This window comes from Lactuca sativa, chromosome 3, assembly GCF_002870075.4.
Source record: "Lactuca sativa cultivar Salinas chromosome 3, Lsat_Salinas_v11, whole genome shotgun sequence".
Classification (NCBI taxonomy): Eukaryota; Viridiplantae; Streptophyta; class Magnoliopsida; order Asterales; family Asteraceae; genus Lactuca; species Lactuca sativa.
The window spans coordinates 193,733,740-193,757,053 of NC_056625.2; the positions used below are offsets into that span (position 1 = coordinate 193,733,740).

Here is a 23,314-nt window from a genome sequence, read left to right on the forward strand (position 1 = left end):
CATTAGTGGGACCGAACCTTGAACCTTGGTAGCTTTTGTTCTCGGAACCGGACCTATGCTTTCGGTAGCTGGTGTTCTCTGAACCGAACCTTTCCCTTCGGTTGTTATTCCTTTCAGAACCGAACCTGTCCTTTTGGTTACTTTCTTGTGGTCTGACAACACTTTTCTCTGACTTTGAATTTTTGTCATGATAAGAGAAATGGGCGTTTTGAGATCGCCAAAACTGTTTTCGCTCTGAGAGATTCTTTTTGTATCTCAGATTCCTTTGTTGCTTTTGATCCTTCACTTGCTTTGGCTGTCGGTGGATGTTGGCTTTTTGCTTTTGCTTCCTGTCAGCCGGTTCACTTTTAACAGATGATGTTTCGCTTGAAGGAGTGACTTCTTCTACAGGAACTTCTTTTGCACCACTGGTATCTGGCACATCGAAGTTGTCAGGCTTGTTTAGTGGCTCTGGCACATATCTGCCTTTGGTTTTCCAGGATGTTAGCTCTGACAGACCAACAGTTTCGTCTGCATTATCTATAGGAGTAGACCAGAAAAACTCATCACAACCATCTGCATTATCTTCGTTTACTATGGCGGTGAGTTCGACTGTCTGATGTTCGGTTACTCCTGTGACCTTATACACCTGATTTGGTGTTGTTCTCACCTTTTGGTACACCACAACCTTTTCTTCAAGAATCGGGGACTTATTTTGGGATAAACGAGCAAACTCCACCGAATTTTCAGAAATAAGATTTTTGTGGTTTTCGGGTTCGCTCTTGAGAAACTCAGAACAGTCGACTTCATCCTCTATAGAAATTTCACTCATATCATCATCCTCATTGAGCTCAGACGCATTTTCAACATCAATTTTATTTTCCGAGCTCAAGTTGGCATTCAATGAGTCAAACTTTTGTATGGTTTCGGTCCTTAGATTCAGTTTATCGTTTTCATCCAAAAGGTTTTTTAACATGTCCTTATGGTCCTTGGACTTTATAAAAGATTCGATTTTGTCCAGACCATACATATAAGTCGGATTCACATCATCAGACGAAACTACACATTCACAATTATATGCTTCAGCATCGATTTCATCTTCCTTAAATTCAAGGAAGGGCAAAATCATGCGATGAATTTTCTGCCCTATTTCACAGTTCAGATGAAGTTGAGTGATGTTAGCTTAAAGACGTTTAGCAATTAAACAAAAGAAATTTCTTTGTTTCAAAAGTTTTAAATTGTCTCTTTGCAAATAAATGTTTTCATCTTTGGATTTAATCAGCTCCGACTCCTTCAGCTCTATCCACATCCTCCGTTCCTCACACTTGGAAGACAGCCTACTTATTTGGTCAGTTAGGTTAGAATTGGTGACCCGTGTTTGAGTTAAACTGCTATCTAGATTTGAGATTCTTGAATTTAAGCTTTTTAATTCTTTTTCATACGAATTTTGCGGGACTTTGAATGAAACAAAAACGGATTGTACCTTCTTGATCAATTCATCTAGCTCATTGATCTGCACGCTGAGAGGTTTTGCTGTGAAGCATAGGTCCTCTTGCTCCTTGCATTCTTCATTCCCACCATCCGTATTGTATCCCCTCATTTGAAATACATCTGTCACCATCAAACACTTCCCACCGCTTTCTTCACCTCTTGCAACGTATGCCATTCCATGAGATGGATTCCTGACCTCATCATCCTCTGAGTTGGTTGACCAGACCTGCACGCCACCGAACTCATCATCCGCTGCTGAACCCTGCACAATTAAAGCATTCATTGAAGGGTTAGCAGTAGCTTTCTTTCTCTTGATCTCTTCCAGCTTTTTCATCAACACGGCCTCTTCATCTTTTTCCTCACCCTTCTCTGCCATTTTCTTTAGAAGCAGTCTTTGGGATAGTGGTTCTTTCCTCCACAGTAGTAGCAGTTCACACCTGAATCTCCTTCAACTTTCGCCTCTTTCTTTGGTTCCTCTGTCTTCGGTTCCTCCCTAACCTTTTTAGAACTGTAGCTTCCCTACCAATTTCGGTTCTTATTGGTAGGGAACCTTTTCTTAATGAACCTCTTTGAATTCGACACCATCATTGCATAGTCCTCAGAAGTAAGATCATAGTCTTCTAAGTTGAGATCTTCATCTTCTACCACACTTTTGCTTTTGGACAAGAGGGCCAAGGACCCTAAACTGGAGACCACATTTTTCTCTTGCAAAACAATCTTTTCTTGGGATTTCAAAATCCCCACCAGCTTTGCCAATGAATAAGATTTAAATTGCTCATGAGCTTTAACAATGGACACAACTGCTCTCCACTCGGATCTAAGGCCATTCAAAAAGGTTACTTTCTGTTCAATCAGCTTCCTTTCTATATCGTGTTTGATCATCTTGCTAAGAAGATGATTGAAGCGATTGAACGTCTGAGTAACAGTTTCATCAGAATTCTGCTTAAATTCACCAAACTCAGACAAAAGCAAGGTCTGAATAGAATGCTCCAAATCTTCATCTGTGGAATATAGCTCTTGCAGCCTATCCCATATTTCTTTAGCAGTGCTGCATGAACTCACTAGCCTGAATGTATCTGATTGCAGAGCGAATCGAATCAGTCTCAATGCTTTAATGTTGCATTGAAACTTTTCCTTTTCGTCTTGAGCAACATCCTTTACATCCTTTAACAGATCATTGTACTCTTTCTGAGTTTTAATGATTTTTGACGTTCCAGAGTGAGCAAATGGTCCAGAAACGATTGCTTCCCAAATAAGGTATCCATTGTCTTCCGATCTAATGACATAATCTTCAAAGTGATGTGCCCAGACTTCGTAATCTTGGGTGTAAAGAATAGGAATCTTCGTCGTCGATCCAATGCTGTTAGAGATGTTGATGGGTTTAGATTGTGACTCGTCCATGCTTGATCGTTTTTAACCTGTTTGAAAAATCAGACTTGTAATATTTAATATTAGGGCAAACAAATAAATGCTGAGTTACGTCAATAATGGAATGACGGCTCAATAAATATTAGTTAATGCAGAATAACCCTAATCACAAACTTTTTCACAGAAAAGATATGTATGAATTACACAGCCTCCTGCTCTGATACCAATTGTTGAGTTATTAATTAACTCTTTGATCGATTAGATCTTTGTAACAGGTATGCGATGAATGTAAAAACAGTAAACAAAACACAAGAATGAATCAAGATGTGTCGAATGATTAGATTACTCGATCCTCAGCAGAGCTCGACTAAGAACTTCTGCTGTAGAGGATTCTAGGGTTACAAAACAAGAACGATAAATTTGGTGAACAATAAATCTCTAATCATTACTAATCGTCCTCTCGTTCTAGGATGCATGCAAGCACCTATTTATACTAAACCCTACAAAACTCACGGATGGACAGGCCCACACCGGAGATACATATTGGACTAGCTAACGAGCCCAATAGACGCAAGACAAAATACAACCCAACAATATATATATATATATATATATATATATATATATATATATATATATATATATATATATATATATATATATATATATGGGTTTTGTAACAGCCCGGAATTTCAGGTATTACTTTAAATTAATTTGGGGAATATTTAGGGGGGACTCGGCGAGTTGATGCCTGACTCGCCGAGTAGGACCACGGTCTTGGACACAGATTCGCGACTGGACTCGACGAGTCCATTAGGGACTCGGCGAGTCGACGCTGTTCAGCTGAAACCCTAGCCGTTTTGACTCTAGATCGTATATAATGTCTTTAGGGCCGTCATGTCTCGTCTTTTGGCCGATTGAAGATAACCTAAACGGCTGTGGGCATCTGGAGCAAGGGTGAAGGCTAGTGGAAGCTTAAAGAGGTTGTTAGGCAAGGAGAGGCGAGGTGGTGATCAAAGGAGGATCAAGGGGTTGAGCTCTGAAGGTTGGGGACGCAGGGATCACGTTTTCCAGGTAATCCTCGGATCATTTCTGTAGTTTGGTGTTGTACACGAATCTAGGGTTTAGGAAACCCATTTAAGGATTTGATAGATTATAGAGTTGTTACTAGTGTTTAAATCCCAGTAATAGTATGTGTAAAGGACCAGGAAGTCCCATATCTATATATTGCGGAATCATGCGAATTACAGGAGGCAGTTGATTGACTGCATGGCGAGGACTCGCCGAGTCCAATGATCAGACTCGGCGAGTAGCTTGAAGATTCACTAGGACTCGCCGAGTTGTTCTTCAGACTCGGCGAGTAGCTTGAAGACTTACTGGAACTCGTCGAGTCGTTCTTCAGACTCGGCGAGTGGTGTCAGGATGTCTATACTCGTCGAGTTACCCTTTGTACTCGACGAGTCCGGTCAAGATTGACCGTTGACCTGTATATATCTTAGAGGGGCCAGTTGTCTTGTTTGATAAGATCATTAACTAGGGCTGTGGTATTATAGGGAACCTGCGGACAAGCGGATTGTGTGCGAGTAGCTCGAAGAGGTTATAGCCTGCGTACTACGAGGTGAGTTTTCTCACTATACTGTACCCGGAAGGGTTTCACTGTGTGACCGGAAGGTCGGTTATGATATGTGATATGTATGCTATATGTGGTATGTTATATGTTATATGTGCTATGAATGTTATGTGGATCGAAAGATCCGGGCCGGACGGCAATGTTATGTGGATCGAAAGATCCGGGCCGGAAGGCAATGTTATGAGGATCGAAAGATCCGGGCCGGAAGGCAATGTTATGTGGATCGAAAGATCCGGGCCGGAAGGCAAAGTTATGTGGATCGAAAGATCCGGGCCGGAAGGCAATGTTATGTGGATCGAAAGGTCCGGGCCGGAAGGCGTATGTGGGTAAGTTGTATACTGGGGAACTCACTAAGCATTTATGCTTACTAGTTGTTTATGTTTTTCAGGTACTAGTGATGACCGTGGAAAGGCGCCGGCGTGACACGTACACACTGCCACTGTTGAAGATCCTGGAGATTTATTATTTATATTTTGAAACAAACTTGGAATAAACCCTTTTGTCGAATAATGATGTTTTGTTTTAAATGAAAAATTTGTTTGAAAATTTGAGATGTTACAATTGGTATCAGAGCCTTGGTTTGAGGGATTCGGGGGTACTTTTGGGTGCAACTGAACTCAGACCGGGGATTTGAGGAAAAACTTTTTATTAAAAATGATAAGGACATAACATTTTATAAAGGGCAAGGCGGTAAAAACAAGGGTGGAACAGTGTGTACGAGCAGCCAGCGTCCGAACGGTAAAGATCCCCAGAATACCTTACGATGTTATGTTATGCACTGAATTATGAATTGTTATGCATGCTAGAAGACTAGGTATACATGATAGGAATGGAATTGCCTGTTTTGTGATGCCTTAGTCTAGGGAGATTGCTTATATGAGATATTTGGTAGCGTGCAAGTAAATAGTGCATACTAGAAGTAGAGTACTCGTTATTCGGGATTTGGGGAGGAAGATTTGGGACGAATACTGATACGGTGTGGTCGGTAGTATTGGGCCCGTACTATCGAAGGCACCGGATCAGTGGAAGACTCAAATAAGAATCCCTGGAAATCGGAGACTGGGTAGGGCGCGTATCGAGTACAATTGTACTTGGTGGAGTCTCTGATGATTTTATGTTGTATTTCAGAGACATCATGGTTATCACACGCAATGGGGCGAGTTCGAGCGGTGCGAGTGACGAGGAGATTCGTCAGATTATTCAGGAAGAGGTAGCTGCGGCGGTCCGGGCCGAGATCCCGGAGATGTTTGGGTCTATTAAGACCACGTTGATGGAGGAGTTTGAGGAGCGGTGCGCCGCAATTTCTGAAGCTGCAGTTGCTGCCGCTACCGCAGCGGTGGCTGCTGCCAGGCCGCAAGGGGGTGATTCATTACTATTCAGGGAATTCAGCAACACAAAACCCCCTGAATTTGATGGGACGCAGGATCCGATTGCAGCTATGAGGTGGATCGCCGACATCGAGGGGTGTTTCTATACTTGCTCATGCCCGGAGCACTTGAGGGTACGGTTCGCCTTGAACCAGCTCCGTCTGGGAGCGAAGGATTGGTGGAAGTTCGTGACAGCGAACTTCACTCAGGCAGAGATTTCGGCGGTGACATGGGAGAGGTTTACAGAGATGTTCAGGGATGAGTACGTTCCCCCGGTAGAGAGGGAGCGATTGATTCAGGAGTTCTTGACCCTTAAGCAGGGTACCGATTCCGTGGCAGTGATCACACGGAAGTTTCATGAGAGGGCAATGTTCTGCCCCGAGCTGGTATCTACGGAGCAGTCGCGAATGAGCCGCTATTTGGGTGTTTTGAAGAGGGAGATTCGGGAGTTTGTGTCAAACTCCACCTATCGTACTTTCACTGAGCTTCAGGCGAACGCCAGGAAGCGCGAGATTGAGTTGGAGACTCAAGCGAGGGAGGAGGCTGAGTCTCGGCAGGTGGATCGACGGCCGGCCCAGTCTCAGCCGGCAGCCAAGCGGACTAAGTTCGCTGATTCGAGGATGGGAGGTTCGAAGGGTCGCACTTGCGCGAAGTGCGGCAAGAGTCACGAGGGGGCGTGTCGAGCTAGTGGTTGCTACAAGTGTGGCAAGGATGGACATATTGCCAGGGATTGCCCTAAGGGGTTTATGGTTTGCTTTCACTGCAATCAGACAGGCCATCGGAAGGCCGAGTGCCCGCAACTTCGTCAGGGAGCTACACCTACTACCCGGACTACTGAGACCCGACCGGCGAAGGTCGAGGCCCCGAGGGCTCGCGGGAGAGCCTTTCAGCTGACTGCGGAGGAGGTCCGCGCTGCGCCCGATGTTGTGGCAGGTATGTTATCTTTCATGTATTTAATTAAAGGTCGAAATGTTATGCTTATGTTAATATATGTGTAGGTACTTTCCTTGTGAACTCTATGCCTGCTCTAGTATTATTTGATTCGGGTGCGAGTAGATCGTTTGTATCGTTAGCTTTTAGTCAGCACATCGGCATTAGTCGTGAGCCGTTAAGTCGGCCTTTGAGCGTTTCCATTGCGGCCGAGAGGGTGATTTGTGCTACGGAGGTTTTTCGGGGATGTGTGCTAGAGATCTTCGGGGTCGCATTTCCGATTGACCTAATTCCTATTGCGATGGGTGATGTCTGTGTCATTGTAGGCATGGACTGGTTGAGCCGATTCAGCGCTGTCATCGACTGCGAGCGTCAGTTGGTGACTATACGAGATCCTAGTGGGGGAGTTCTTACGGTGTACGGCGAGGGTACCCGTTCGAGATTAGCTTTTTGTTCGGCTGCTAGGGCGAGGCAATGCCTACAGCGGGGACGTAACGGTTTTGTGGCGTATGTGATGGATACGCGGGAGAGTTCCGAGAGACCGAAGACATTGAAGGAGGTTCCAGTGGTGTGCGAGTTTCCAGATGTTTTCCCTGAGGATTTGCCGGGAATACCTCCTGCGAGGCAAGTGGAGTTTGGTATCGACCTAGTTCCAGGGGCGGCGCCTATTGCGAAGGTGCCTTATCGTCTTGCACCTCCAGAGATGCAAGAATTGTCCTCGAAACTTCAAGAGTTGTTGGGGAAGGGATTTATTCGGCCGAGTAGCTCGCCGTGGGGAGCACCGATTCTGTTCGTCAAGAAGAAGGATGGTTCACACCGAATGTGTATCGATTACCGGGAACTGAACAAGGTGACAGTTAAGAACCGCTATCCGTTACCAAGAATCGATGATCTATTCGATCAGTTGCAAGGGGCATCTTGGTTTTCCAAGATTGATTTGAGATCAGGGTACCATCAGGTAAGGGTGCGGGATGAGGACGTCCAGAAGACAGCCTTTAGGACGCGGTATGGGCATTACGAGTTCGTGGTGATGCCTTTTGGGCTCACCAATGCCCCAGCAGTGTTCATGGATCTCATGAACAGGGTATGCAGGCCGATGCTGGATCGGTCTGTGATTGTATTCATCGACGACATTCTGGTGTATTCGCGGTCTAGGGAGCAGCATGAGGGACATTTGAGGGACGTCCTTGAGGTACTGAGGTCGGAGAAGCTATATGCAAAATTCTCCAAATGTGACTTCTGGTTACGGGAGGTTCAATTTCTGGGGCACGTTGTAAATCAGGCAGGGATATTGGTCGATCCGGCCAAGGTGGAGGCGGTGATGAGATGGGAGGCACCAAAGTCACCTTCGGAGATCAGGAGTTTCCTTGGGTTGGCAGGGTACTATCGAAGGTTCATTAGGGACTTCTCCAAGATCGCAGTGCCACTTACCAAATTGACCCGAAAGGGTGTTGCATTCTCATGGGGACCCGAGCAGCAGACTTCCTTCGAGACACTTCGTCAGAGACTGTGCGAAGCACCAGTATTAGCCCTTCCTGAAGGGATGGAGGACTTCGTCGTATATTGCGACGCATCGGTTTCAGGACTGGGTGCAGTGTTGATGCAGAGGGGCCATGTGATAGCCTATGCATCGAGGCAGCTGAAGCCTCACGAAGCGAGATATCCCACGCATGACTTAGAGTTGGGGGCAGTAGTGTTCGCCCTCAAAATTTGGCGTCACTACCTGTACGGGGTTCGTTGTACCATATACACGGACCATAAGAGTTTGAAGTATTTGATGGATCAACCCAACCTAATCATGCGCCAGAGGAGATGGTTAGACGTGGTTAAGGATTATGATTGTGAGATCCTATATCACCCAGGCAAGGCTAATGTGGTAGCCGATGCATTGAGTCGAAGGGCGGAGGGTACTCCATTGCGGGACGTATGTTTGAGATTGACGGTGGTGACTCCGGTATTAGATACTATTCGTGGGGCACAGGCCGAGGTTGTGAAGTCTGGGATGCAGAAACAGGAGCGGGTCGTCGGGTTAATTTCAGAGTTCGCTATGGATGGGCGGGGACTTCTGACATTTCAGGGTCGGATCTCGGTGCCATTCGTGGGCGGTACGCGTGTCATTTTGATGGAGGAGGCACATAGATCGAAATTCTCGATCCATCCCGGTGCTACGAAAATGTATCTGGATTTGAAAAAGGAGTACTGGTGGCCTTGCATGAAGAGAGACGTGGCTTGGTTCGTGGAGAGGTGTTTGACCTGCCGTAAAGTTAAGGCCGAGCACCAGAGACCGCACGGTAAGTTGCAACCCTTGGAGATCCCTGAGTGGAAGTGGGATCAGATCACGATGGATTTCATCACCAAATTGCCGAAAACTGCCAGGGGAGTCGATGCGATTTGGGTGATTGTGGATAGACTAACAAAGAGTGCACATTTCCTTGCCATTAGTGAAAGTTCATCAGCAGAGAAGTTAGCGGAGTTGTACGTGAGAGAGATAGTATCTCGGCATGGAGTGCCGACCTCGATTGTTTCGGACCGCGATGTGCGTTTCACTTCCAGGTTCTGGAAGAAATTCCATGAGGAGTTGGGTACTAAACTGCATTTTAGTACCGCATACCATCCCCAGACCGACGGTCAAAGCGAGCGGACGATCCAGACATTGGAAGATATGCTTAGAGCGTGTGTGTTAGACTTCGGGGGTAGCTGGGATGCGCATCTGCCGCTGGCTGAATTTTCCTACAACAACAGCCATCATTCGAGCATTGGTATGCCACCTTTTGAGTTGTTGTATGGTAGGAGGTGTCGGACTCCCATTTGCTGGGGAGAAGTGGGACAGAGAGTGATGGGCAGTACAGAGATCGTACTTCAAACGACTGAGCAGATCCAACGGGTGAGGCAGAGGTTATTGACCGCCCAGAGCCGACAGAAGAGTTATGCGGACAGACGCCGGTCCGAGCTCGAATTCCAGGTCGGCGACTTCGTTCTCCTAAAGGTTTCTCCTTGGAAAGGGGTGATTCGGTTCAGGAAGAGGGGCAAATTGGGGCCCCGGTTCATAGGTCCATTTCGGGTAATTGCAAGGGTAGGTCGGGTAGCTTATCGGTTGGAGTTGCCAGCGGAGCTGAATCAGATTCACAATACCTTCCACGTATCACAGTTGAGGAAGTGTATAGCCGATGAATCGGCAGTGGTTCCGTTAGAAGATATTCAGGTGGATGCGAGCCTGAATTACGCCGAGAGACCAGTAGCTATCAGGGATCGGAAGGTCAAGGTTCTACGGAACAAGGAGATACCTCTGGTGTTGGTTCAGTGGCAACATCGGAAGGGATCGGAGATGACTTGGGAGCCGGAGAGTGAAATGCGGGAGCAACATCCGGAGTTATTCGCAGAAGGAGACTTCGAGGGCGAAGTCTAGTTCTAGTGGGGGAGAGTTGTAACAGCCCGGAATTTCAGGTATTACTTTAAATTAATTTGGGGAATATTTAGGGGGGACTCGGCGAGTTGATGCCTGACTCGCCGAGTAGGACCACGGTCTTGGACACAGATTCGCGACTGGACTCGACGAGTCCATTAGGGACTCGGCGAGTCGACGCTGTTCAGCTGAAACCCTAGCCGTTTTGACTCTGGATCGTATATAATGTCTTTAGGGCCGTCATGTCTCGTCTTTTGGCCGATTGAAGATAACCTAAACGGCTGTGGGCATCTGGAGCAAGGGTGAAGGCTAGTGGAAGCTTAAAGAGGTTGTTAGGCAAGGAGAGGCGAGGTGGTGATCAAAGGAGGATCAAGGGGTTGAGCTCTGAAGGTTGGGGACGCAGGGATCACGTTTTCCAGGTAATCCTCGGATCATTTCTGTAGTTTGGTGTTGTACACGAATCTAGGGTTTAGGAAACCCATTTAAGGATTTGATAGATTATAGAGTTGTTACTAGTGTTTAAATCCCAGTAATAGTATGTGTAAAGGACCAGGAAGTCCCATATCTATATATTGCGGAATCATGCGAATTACAGGAGGCAGTTGATTGACTGCATGGCGAGGACTCGCCGAGTCCAATGATCAGACTCGGCGAGTAGCTTGAAGATTCACTAGGACTCGCCGAGTTGTTCTTCAGACTCGGCGAGTAGCTTGAAGACTTACTGGAACTCGTCGAGTCGTTCTTCAGACTCGGCGAGTGGTGTCAGGATGTCTATACTCGTCGAGTTACCCTTTGTACTCGACGAGTCCGGTCAAGATTGACCGTTGACCTGTATATATCTTAGAGGGGCCAGTTGTCTTGTTTGATAAGATCATTAACTAGGGCTGTGGTATTATAGGGAACCTGCGGACAAGCGGATTGTGTGCGAGTAGCTCGAAGAGGTTATAGCCTGCGTACTACGAGGTGAGTTTTCTCACTATACTGTACCCGGAAGGGTTTCACTGTGTGACCGGAAGGTCGGTTATGATATGTGATATGTATGCTATATGTGGTATGTTATATGTTATATGTGCTATGAATGTTATGTGGATCGAAAGATCCGGGCCGGACGGCAATGTTATGTGGATCGAAAGATCCGGGCCGGAAGGCAATGTTATGAGGATCGAAAGATCCGGGCCGGAAGGCAATGTTATGTGGATCGAAAGATCCGGGCCGGAAGGCAAAGTTATGTGGATCGAAAGATCCGGGCCGGAAGGCAATGTTATGTGGATCGAAAGGTCCGGGCCGGAAGGCGTATGTGGGTAAGTTGTATACTGGGGAACTCACTAAGCATTTATGCTTACTAGTTGTTTATGTTTTTCAGGTACTAGTGATGACCGTGGAAAGGCGCCGGCGTGACACGTACACACTGCCACTGTTGAAGATCCTGGAGATTTATTATTTATATTTTGAAACAAACTTGGAATAAACCCTTTTGTCGAATAATGATGTTTTGTTTTAAATGAAAAATTTGTTTGAAAATTTGAGATGTTACAGGTTTTCGGTCCAAGCTATATACTATTTTTGGCCCAAATAATTAAAACAATAAATGATTAGAAAAGCAAAGTATAAATCATATTTTTGACCCAACACAGAGGGTACGCTGGGCGTACTAGGTCCTAGAAGAAAACCCTAATGTTTTGGGGTATTCCTATTTAAGGAACATTGTGCCTTCATATTCAACCACCATTTTTAGCTCCTTACCTCTCTCAAAACCTTAAATCTCGTTTCTTAGCTTGTGTGAGCATTGGAGGCTTATGAAGTGATCTTATGGAGTTCTCTTGAGAAGAAGGAACTTTGAAGGAAGAAGAGTTGGCATTCAAGCTTTTGGATCTGAGTTTCCTTGTGGATGGAGCAACATTCAGAGGTATCAAGCTCAAAGCTTTACTCTTATTTTTCATAGTTCATTTAAAGGTCTATTTTAGGGTTTATGTCCCCAATGCTTGAAGCTTTATGATTTGGTCCACCCCAGAGCCTTATACCTGTCCTCATTGATGTATTCAAATGCTAGAGTTCATAAAAATGGAGTCTTGGTTGTCAACACCTTCCCATTTAAGAGATATGTGGGCTTTTGTGGTGAATAAGTGAGATTATATGAGATCTAGACTTATACAACCTTGATGGGGCTTAAAGTCACCAGCTTTATGCTATAAGAGACTTTATTTAACTGAGATCTGAGATGATAGCCTTTGTCTTAATGAGTTAAGACGAATAGAGTGTAATAAGCAAGACTGGGACGTACGCTGAGCATACTCCTAGTTACGCACAGCGTAGCGCTGAGCTACCCCTGTTGCATGCATGGCTAGACGTACGCCCAACGTATGCGCCGTGTGTTGACCTCTTCGTTGACTTTTAGGGTTTCAAGCAAATGTGGAATTTTGAGGGGCAAAAGGGTCTTCTTACCCTCCTAGGACTTAGTAGAGGAGATGACGTAACATTATGGGATATTCATGTCATGAGTTAATTGGTGGCAATTATGACATATGTCAGGCAGGGATTAGATTAGCAAGTCAGGTGCAGGAGTTTCTTACTGTACTTGCAAGGTCAGTCTTCTCACTATACCTTACCTTGAGTGGTAAATCTTATGTGTGACCAGAGGGTCATATGTGCATGAACTGTGTAATGAGATATCCTGCTATTTACTTGTGTTATGCTTTATGAGTATTATATTGTGATGTTGAGTTGAGGGACGGGAGGGTCCATATGAGTTGTGAGACCAGAGGGTCCCACTGAGACACATCGACTAGAGGGTCTAATTGAGTTATAGCCTCGAGTGGCTAATGTGCTGCGTGTGGTATTTTGGGGAACTCACTAAGATTCGTGCTTACCATGTTATGCGTTATGTGTTTCAAGTTCTTATGAGGATTGCGGGAAGGTACCGGCTTGATTGTACACATAAGAGAAGGAGTTATGTTTGAGGATCCTAGATTATTAATCAAAACGATTACGAAGATGTGTTTTGTAAATTAAACAAATAGGGATTTTGAGGAATGTGTTATGAGAATTATGTGATTTTTAAATGAAAATTTTACGTGAAAATTTACGGTGTTACAAGTTGGTATCAGAGCCTTGGTTTGAGGGATTCACATGCACCTTTAGGTATGTCTGGACTCAAACTGAGGATTTAAGAAAAGATTTTCAAAAGAGATAAAATTTTCTAAATGAGAAAGAGTTTATGAGAAAACGAGTTGGAGCAGTGTGTACAATCAGCCAGAGCCCGAACGGTGATTTCCCAAAATACCCTTATTTTGTGTTATGAGATATTATGCATGCTAGAGGATAGGTTAGGTATTCCATATTTTAGGGCTAGAGTTGCCTGATTTGTGATGCCTAGGGGTTGCTACTATCTGTAATGTGCTTTGAGTATGTGCCGAGTAAGAGTATCTAGCAGGAATCACCTATAAAGAGAAAGAGTTTTGAGTCAAGAGATAATATAGGAGAGATACCCAAATGAACATTTGAGGAGTCTATTGAGTAGAGTAATTAGATACCTCGAGAGGTAAGATTGTCTGAGTCGACGATGTTTTGTGAGTTGTGAATAGAGCAAGAGGAATTATATGCCAGAGCGGCTTTATGTATTAGTGGAGGTTATTCGATGTCCGAATGTTGCTTGGTTCGTGCATTGTGGAAATCTTGATGACGGGAGACAACTATTAAGTGAATATGACGATATTCAGGAGGTAGATGGCTAGCATCATGAGGAGTTCTTCAGCAGCTGATGGCAGACAAGAGTGAGAACCTAGGAAGAGCCTAGAGAGTGAACTGAGTCAGATGAGTACGCTGATAGAGGGGAGTATCTCGCCGGAGAGCGAACATGTGTGTCGAGATTTGGTGATTGAGAAGGTTGAGCAACAACTTAGAAAATTTGGGACGATCCATGTGGAAAGTATGGGTAGACGTGGCAGGTAGTATGGGCCCGTACTGCTGAAAGCAGAGGACCCATACTCGAAGCAGGGAAAATTCCAGAGGTTCTAAGTAGCAGATTGAGAAGAGGTAACATGGTTCGAGTACCATGATCCGTTGAGGTTAGTGTTTCTGGGTTGCCAGTTATTCCTTTGTGATTTATTATGCTGAGATCAGTTGTGATAGAGTGTGGGGCTAGAGGGCCATGTCGAGAGAGTTTTAATAGAGCATACCTGGAGAAGGAATCGATTTAGTTTCCAGGAGATTTATTAGTGAGATGACAGTTGAAATCGCAAGACACAGGGATGAGTAGAGATGAGACTTTATGAAGAATTGCGGACTGAGTTGAGCAATCGGTTGATAGTTGAGATGTCACTTTCTGTGACAAGAGTTGCGTTGTTCCTGTTTCCTGGGAGAAGAAAAGCGAGATGTTGAGCTTCCAGTTTTAGAGTTGGATGTAAACCCCATGGGGTAGCATAGGGTTGCAACCTTTTCACCAGATTATTTGGACAATATGTTTGCTGCGAGATGTTCCTCATACCACGAGAGAGCCATTAGCGGAGACTGAGATGAGGACAAAAAGATGCCTTAGTCGAGTCAGGCATGCTTTTAGCAGCAGTTTCAAGTTATCAGGATGAGTATAATGGGGCGGTGGCCCTTGTTGTTATGCTATGTATCGGATGTGGGAGCGAGGTCTCGTGCTTTGATGATGATTCATGTGTTAGGAGGATGGTCGAGGAGATGGAGACGAGGTGTGTGGTAGTGCATTATTTCCGGACCGAGAGTCAGGATTATTTTGGAACAGTTAGGGTACTCGCCGGTGTGTCATTGATGCAACTAGAGGCAGTCACGTCGAGAGGATTCTGAGATTTTTGCCTGAGTTACTGGATATTTGGAGTTGTTTGGCTTCCATCGGGAAGATCATTGATGCAACTACGTGGTACATTCCAAGAGTTAAGTGTGATGTGCCCGGTGAAACAACCTGTGGAGTAGACTGTAGGTATGCCAATTGGTGATGGATCGAACCCTGAGTGGGGGAGGATTGAGTATTTATTAAAGAGGATCAAAGATTTGTTCAGGTACTTTTAGAGAGATGGTTAGGGATATCTATGGTGCGGACATAGGAAATATGGGTTATTGGTGGATGAAGCAAGGTGCAAGGTGGGATGATGTACGTGTATGTGCTTAAGAAAGGATGGGTGAATCCACGGCAGGTGTTCATTAGTCAGAGAAGTTATTGTGGCCATGGATTTTTTGGGTTTGAAAATGTTGAGTTCGATGCGGTTGGGTCGCTGAGTTCAGGGTGCAATTGCTAAGATTTATGGGCATCGGTACGGATTGTGATCTTTGCTCTAGGAGGGGCAGCAATCGAGTTGTCAATTAATTTCAGAGTCAGTATGAGTAGCTTCGTATGGGTGGTGATCAGTAGAGAATGGAGCTTCGGATTTTTTTCAATGCGTTTTCAGTCATTGGTGATTCCTCCGTGTTTTAATTTGTGATATTGGGGGTATTTTGAAATTTCGAGTTGCGTTAGTGGAAAGTCAGTGGTGGAGGCAAGACATCGTGAGATGTTGTAAGGGTGTACCAAGGTACCCATGTATGATGTCCTAATTTTTGGTCATGTTGAGACTCAAGTTGTGGGATGGCAAGTAGAGTACGGAGTGACTTTTGTTCCAGTGGGAACCCTTCGGTTAATTATCTTCAGAGTTGGACTGTCTAAGGGTATAACCATGCAAAGAAAAGTGCCTTGCCTACGAGAACTTTCATCAGGAAGTGGTGATGCATAAACTGAGTAGGTGGGTGCACTTATCTATGTTGGGTTGCGGAGCATGAGTTAGTGAACTCAGTGTGGTGATGACTTGATGATGAGATTATGAGGTGACACGAGAGTGGGTGGATCGGAGTGGGGGGGTAATCACTTGGTATTATTGGGAAAAAAACAGGGAGTGAGCCCATGGCGAGTCAGTGAGTAAGAGGGTGTTGTAAGACTTCAGGGAGTCATAGCATCTATGAGTCAGTGAGAGAAAAGGGATCATGTAATTACGGAGAGCCGAAACATACGTGAGTCAGAGAGAGGGTATCGTGATACTGCGGGGAGCCATGGTATTCACTAGGCTGAGAGGGAGTGTATCGTGTGACTGCGGGGAGCCACAGCACACCTGAATTAGATAAAAGAGTATTGTAAGACTACGGGGAGCCATAGGATCAGTGAGCCAGCAAGAGAGAGGGAGAATATCATAAGACTACGGGGGTCGTAGCATTTGCGAGGCAATGTGAGAGTTCCATAAGGCGACAGGGAGTCATAACACTTGTTAGTAAGTGAGGGAAAGTGTTGTATAACTGCAGGAAGCCACAACCTTATTTGCCAGGATATGACATAGAGTGGCTCTTAGGCATGGGTAGCCTTACCAGAAGAGTCTGAGAGAACTTGGAGGCCAAATCAAGGTCGAGACTGGGAACTCGACAGTGGTCGAAAACTGTGGTGTTTTGAGCTAAAGAGGGGTTGTCACGAATCGGACAGATCGAGGTGAGTCTCCTCACTATACCTTACCTTGAGTGGTAAATCTTATGTGTGACCAGAGGGTCTTATGCGCATGAGCTGTGTAATGAGATACCCTGCTATTTACTTGTGTTACGCTTTATGAGTATTATATTGTGATGCTGAGTTGAGGGACCGGAGGGTCCATATGAGTTGTAGGACCAGAGGGTCCCACTGAGACACATCGACCAGAAGGTCTAATTGAGTTATAGCCTCGAGTGGCTAATGTGTTGTGTGTGGTATTTTGGGGAACTCACTAAGCTTCGTGCTTACCGTGTTATGCGTTATGTGTTTCAGGTTCTTATGAGGATCATGGGAAGGTACCGACTTGATTCTACACACAACAGAAGGAGTCATGTTTGAGGATCCTGGATTATTAATTAAATGATTACGGAGATGTGTTTTGTAAATTAAACAAATGGGGATTTTGAGAAATGTGTTATGAGAATTATGTGATTTTTAAATGAAAATTTTGCTTGAAAATTTACGGTGTTACATTAATGGACTCCATAACTTGTCCTCAAGTTATGGAATTCCAAAAGTCTTTTCTTTAAAACCATTAAAACTCATAAGTTATAGAAATGAGAAGTTTTTGAATAGTTTCAAAACTTTCCCTCAAGTTTTGGAATTTGTAAAGTCACACACACACGTTAATTCCAAACCCTAGAGTTTTAAAAGTTAAAATTCAACCCTTATACTTTATAGTATTATAAATTAATAATATATATATATATATATATATATATATATATATATATATATATAAGGGGGGGCGGGGGGTAAGGTCGTTGCCTAGAATATGACAGCTTAAATGGGTGTCCACTCTCACCCACTGCTTCCTTGACTGGTAGAGGGTCGTTAGCCGAATGGGTAGGACAAGGACTATATTTCTCATTGAAAGTATAATGATGAGTATAAAGTAACTAAATCTTTTAAATTCCCAATCTCAGTTACTTTTGGAAAATGTGAATTTGGTGCTAACCCATGAAATTACACTTTGTACCTTACCAAGTCGTTGGTGGAGCGTGTGTGGGTAACCGACACAATAACATGGATTAGTAAGAGTTGAAAAGGGTGACTTAATGTTTACTATAGATCGGTGGAGCGCGTGTGGGTAACCGACCCATTTATTAGGTGATAAAGATTAAGGGTACCAAGTTAATTTGCATGGTTATTCACACCTTGTTTGTGATCCTCGGCATCCCAGTCACAAACCTGAGAGGGTACAATCGAGATTGAATCATGCCATTAAAGAAAATTTCAATGAATCTCAAAAGATCTAGGAGTTTCAATCCATTTAAACCTAATATTTATTTCGTTTTTCATGGTGGAAATTGGTGAATCGTCATTCACCTACCTTCAAATATTTCATAGCTTGGATTACGACATCCCTCTTCCAGGTTATGAAGTATTGTGTTGGGTCCTAGCCTTAATATTACATTAGGATGTCTTATTAAGGATTCTTTATCTAATATAAACTTGTCTTTCTTCTTTTCACATGTCTTCCAACAATGCTTCTAGCTCAAACCCTATCGGCTCCTTCTCTCTCATGAATCTTTGTGGGAGAGTCATCTTCGATGGTTCAAACTTTAATGATTAAATTAGGAATATCAGGATGAGCACACGTTACGAGGACAAGGAATATGTCCTCGACAAGGAGCTGAAGGAAATTGATGAGTCTTCTGCTACTCCATAGGAGATCGCTGACTTTAGGGCACATGCGAGAAATGCCACCAAGGTGGCATGTATCATGTTGGCCACAATGACAGCTAAAATCCAAAAGTCCTATGAGTACTTTTACCCTTTTGAGATGCATATGGACCTGATGTACAGATACCATGAGAGTGCTCGCCAAGAGAGGTATGAAATAGTCTCTTCCATGATAACAACCTGAATGAAGGATGTTGAACCCTGATGGGTTATTAGCAGAACATCAATCTTATGGTGTTCATGCAACCATAATTGCTTTGATCTAGGTTTTTATATGTAAACATACAACATTGAATACCAAAGCAATAAACCCTAATTGGCTAGCATACAAATCTGAAATTGACATATGATTAGGGTTAGAATCATTACCTTGATTGTTATGTAACAATAACAATCAAAACCTCCTTGATCTTGACTTCTAAAAGATTAGTGTCACAAGTGTCACGCCTCTAATAGCTCACAAACACCATGAGCAAGTGGATGAATTAGGAGAGGAGAAGGAGGCACCAAAAACGTCCAAGAAACTCCAAGGAATGCTTAGCCTCATTTTTGGGTGCCCTAGGGGTCTTTATATAGTGAGGCTATTAGGGTTTTGAACTAGGAAACCGTATTCTGACTACTTAGGCTCTAAGCAGCCCACGGACTCCCTCCTTAGAGGCCTTGGACGAATTCTCATGGGTTTCCCCATAGATTTCATCCACTCTAACCTTTATGGAGTCCATTAGCCCAATATCCAACTATCACACAATTGACAGTTCTAGCCCCCTTTATTTAATTAATGTCTTATAGCCACAAAATTAATTGTTATTAATTCTTGACTAATATTAATTAAACAATATGATTTATCTTTTATTATACTATTCATATAATATATTAATAAATCATAGTTAATCTCTTTCTCCACAAATCATCTTATTAGGTTGCTTTGGTGAAGGCAACCCAAAAGAACCATGCTCATAATCGGGTCGAGTACATACCAAAATAGTTATGGACTTAGACACTAATCCAACAGTCTCCCACTTGGATAAGTCTAACAACTATTATGCGTATGACTTCACACCTAATCAACAATCATAGCTTTCAAAAGCCGCTATCGAACTTTCATCTTATCAGTTACATGCCCTTTAGATGAAGGATCATATATTCCTCCATTCTAGATATCGTATGAACTGAGACATGGATTTTCATCATACTCTCTATTCATATATTGTTTCCCGACTTTCGATTTATGACGACTGAGAACAGACTACAATTGAACACCTCAACTTAGTCCCGACTTGGCCAAGCGCTTAGGGTGTCATCACTAAATCATCGAGGGGACCACATATATCGCTTTTATCCCACTTTGGGTAAAAGGAACAGAAAAAGTTTGAATCAATGCTTGCTTGTACCCACTCATTAAATCACACACAACAATATGTTTTATAACACCAAGTTATTGGTGCGTTTACATAATATCAATGTGCAGCCGACTTGCAGAATACAACTCACACGTCTCGGTTTCAAGAATATAAGATATTATCGTCTCACTAAACACATGTGATAAAATCCATGAAGTGATTCAAGTGAGCGGGGCTTTAATCCAATACTCTAATCTTATAGGAGTACTCATGAACCCTGCTGCAAACTTTTGCTATGTCTAAAACACTTTAGACAATCTACATTCAGATTCATGACAGTCTTCTTTCATACCAACTTCCAAAGTATGAGCGACTGTAGAGGGTTTGAATAATCTTATTATTCGGAAAGTCAAAACATGCAAAGTGAAACACAAGAATAATACTAATACTATATTGCCTCAAACCTTTTAGTATAAATAATAGACTTTTATTTAATCACCATATTGATTACTCATTATTTGTTGTTTTGGGTAATCAACTTCTTACTTGAATTATAACAACAATTGTCCCATGCTCCAAACATGCACACTATGTTTACCTATGGTCCTTACTTTGTGAAATAAATCAATTGAACATATTTCCAATGATGCTCGTTTCACAATTCCTAATCATTAGTGTAAGAATACAAAATTCTCGCCACTACTAGAATATGTTAGATTCTAACATTTTATGCAACGGTCCTTTCGTAATGTCACAGTGTCAAAGTCACCAATAATTTGCCAATGAAATTACAAAGTGCTCTATTGGAGATTGTTACAAGACAATTCCATAGTCATGAAGTCTCACATTCAAAGTACATTCCTTTGAACATCCTTCTTGCATAGAAGTTTCTAATCTAGACATAGATTTTTAACGTCCAACTCCCAATAAGGAAACATTTCCATATTTTCCATATGACAACTCATTCCAAATAGAATCTTATCTATTCATAATAATGCCAATATGGTGTATCTGTCACTATACTTCCAATTGTCCGCAAGCGACCAATCCTTAGATTGTCCTTGAGAGTTGTTTAATCATTTTAGTCAAATCCGGTTCTATTCCCTTTTCCCTCTAAATTCCCTAGGCATTTGGAAAATTTTTTAAACGGTCGAATATTACAACATATGCAATCGATCCTATACCCGAAGCGTACGGAATACGATTCATAATGAAAAACATGATACTTTTCCAGTTTCTTGCTATAATATTGTCATAATTTTTCTAATTTTTGTGTTCTCAAAATTCGAACTATGAAGAGGGATGCCATAATCATAATCGAAATTTGAGGACGCAATTAATATATCCTTGACTAAATTTGATTAAAATTTCTCGATCTAAGCTTTTAGATTTCGAAACAATGTATAACATGCTCTCCCTTAATTATAGCAAAACAACTTTTCAACCCCTGCAACTTTGCAAAGTGAACCTTTTGGTTTTCTATAATAATCATGCTCCCACTAACAAGATGATTATATCCATTCCAGCATAACATTTATACTCCCACTAGCTTTGACACGTCTTCAGAAAATAGTTGGTCTTCTAGAAAACAATACTTATTGACTTCCATACACTACTAGAGAATAGACATTTAATGATGCGCTTTTTACGACACGCGCTGATTAATGATATGCAAAAGGACATGCCCTTAAAATAGTGTCATCTCTCCAAAAAATTTAAGGATTTACGTCACGGATTATTGCGTTCCCTTAATTTAGTGTCTCAAGAAAAAAAATTAAAAACACGGAGGGCGCTTTATCTTAATCGTGCGTCGTCTGTACCTGTCACTTTATAATTTTAATGAAACGCGCTTTTAGTAGACAAGGGGGAAACGAAATCCCCAAAATTTTGAAATCCCGCCTTGTTTTTTCTATCTTCTATCTATTTTTCATCCTTGCAATCCATTCTCCCCTCTCTGATACTCTCTCCTCTAGATCTCCCTTCATTCTCTACCTCTCGTCTCTCTGTAAACCTCGAAGGTGAATCGTAATTGATCTGCGAGGTCTCCTTCTTTTTCTTTGTTTTCTTAGGTACGACATCATCCCAATCCATTAACCCCTTTCATTTTTCATTAAAAAAAACCCTAATTGACTTGGCAAGTTCATGAACCAGATGTAGCACATTCCAAATTGGGGATTTAACCAAACCCGATAGAGCCATTGACGGAATCTTTGGATTCGGTCAACAAGGACTCTTTGTAATCGCGTAGCTTTCTTCACAAGGGATCGCTCCAGGTCTTCAATCTATCAATCTACAATGGCCATTGTCAAGTTACATCGAATCAAGGTCTAGGGTTTCAAATGCTTCAAGTTCTTCCCAAATAACTTCCCCTCTCAAGACGATTTTCCTCAATTTTCTATCGAACTTGGTAGCTGTTAAATTGGTGCGTATCGGTGTCAAGAACCTGCCCCGAGGTCTGTTGCATTTATGAATGAGGAAGATTTGGTAAGGCAACTCACTCGATCTTCTACCTCTCTCGTGTTTTCAACACATAAAACACAGACAAACCTTGAAGAGAAATTTCAAGCTTTTGAATAAGAATCCTCAAAAACCATCGTGATTTCAAACGAAACCCCTCCCCCTAGAGTCTAGATGCTTCTTCTCTGTCGATAGCACATAAAATCTAGGTTTTCTATTGTTTCTATCGACCAGAGACTTTCAATGGAGAAGACAAAATCTGGAAAGAAAGATTCAGATGCCTAGATATTCAAGGGCATAAACAAAGTTTTTCGATGTATTGTTTCTATTTACTTTTTTTTCTTTGAACTCTATGAATTCATTTTTCTCGTATGTGTTTAGGATGTCTCATATCAAGAGACGAATTGTTGATGTGCTTCAACCTGGGGAGACAGTAAGTTTCTTGTTATGTCAAATTGTTCAATTCTCTTTTATTATTTTTCAAACTGATTGATGAAAATAATAAGTATAATATTCTTTTTAGGTGTTGCGAGCTTTAAGAAGGCTAAAAGGAAGTTCTAATAGAAAGGAAAAGATGTCAGCTGAAACAAAAATTGTGTTTGATCAACTAAATGAAGATGCCATGAAGCTGATGGAGGATGGTGACTACAGTTGAGATAATCTTCTTTCAACATTTTTCTTTATATTTATTATAAATTTGTCAACATTCTGATTTATGTCATAAATATTTCTGCAGATGTGTATAATGAAAAACAGGAGGTCTTTCAGAGGGAAGCAGGTAATTAGCATTTATTTATAAGTTTAATAATGAAATGATTTAAATATCAATAATACAATATTTCTTGTATTCTTAATTATTGGGAATGTTATTAGTGAAATTCTGATTTCATTTTTTTTTATAATTTCAGAGGGATTTGAGAACCTAGCACGTGCTAGAGGGGAAAGGGCCTCTTCTAGTTCAGGAAACAAGCAACCTAATTCCTCTGGAATGAGTGATTCCGGTCTCAATGGAATATCTTCTACAGATCATACTTCAAACAATGAGGATGATTCCTTTGACATGTTTGCTGAAGATGATGACAAATCTACTGTTGATCCATCAGCAGGTAAGTCGACATGTAGTTTTCGTTTTTTTCATTCGGATGATTTATTACAATA

The 23,314-nt window shown here is 42.6% G+C and overlaps 1 long non-coding RNA gene across 1 annotated transcript; it reads left to right on the top strand.

The window, feature by feature from the left end:
* Positions 1-21,883: 21,883 nt before the first annotated feature.
* Positions 21,884-22,949, top strand: LOC111900893 (uncharacterized). The gene is made up of 3 exons (XR_002853321.3): positions 21,884-22,183; positions 22,538-22,589; positions 22,680-22,949. It is a non-coding gene; the product is annotated as an uncharacterized LOC111900893 (long non-coding RNA).
* The last annotated feature ends 365 nt before the right edge of the window (positions 22,950-23,314 follow it).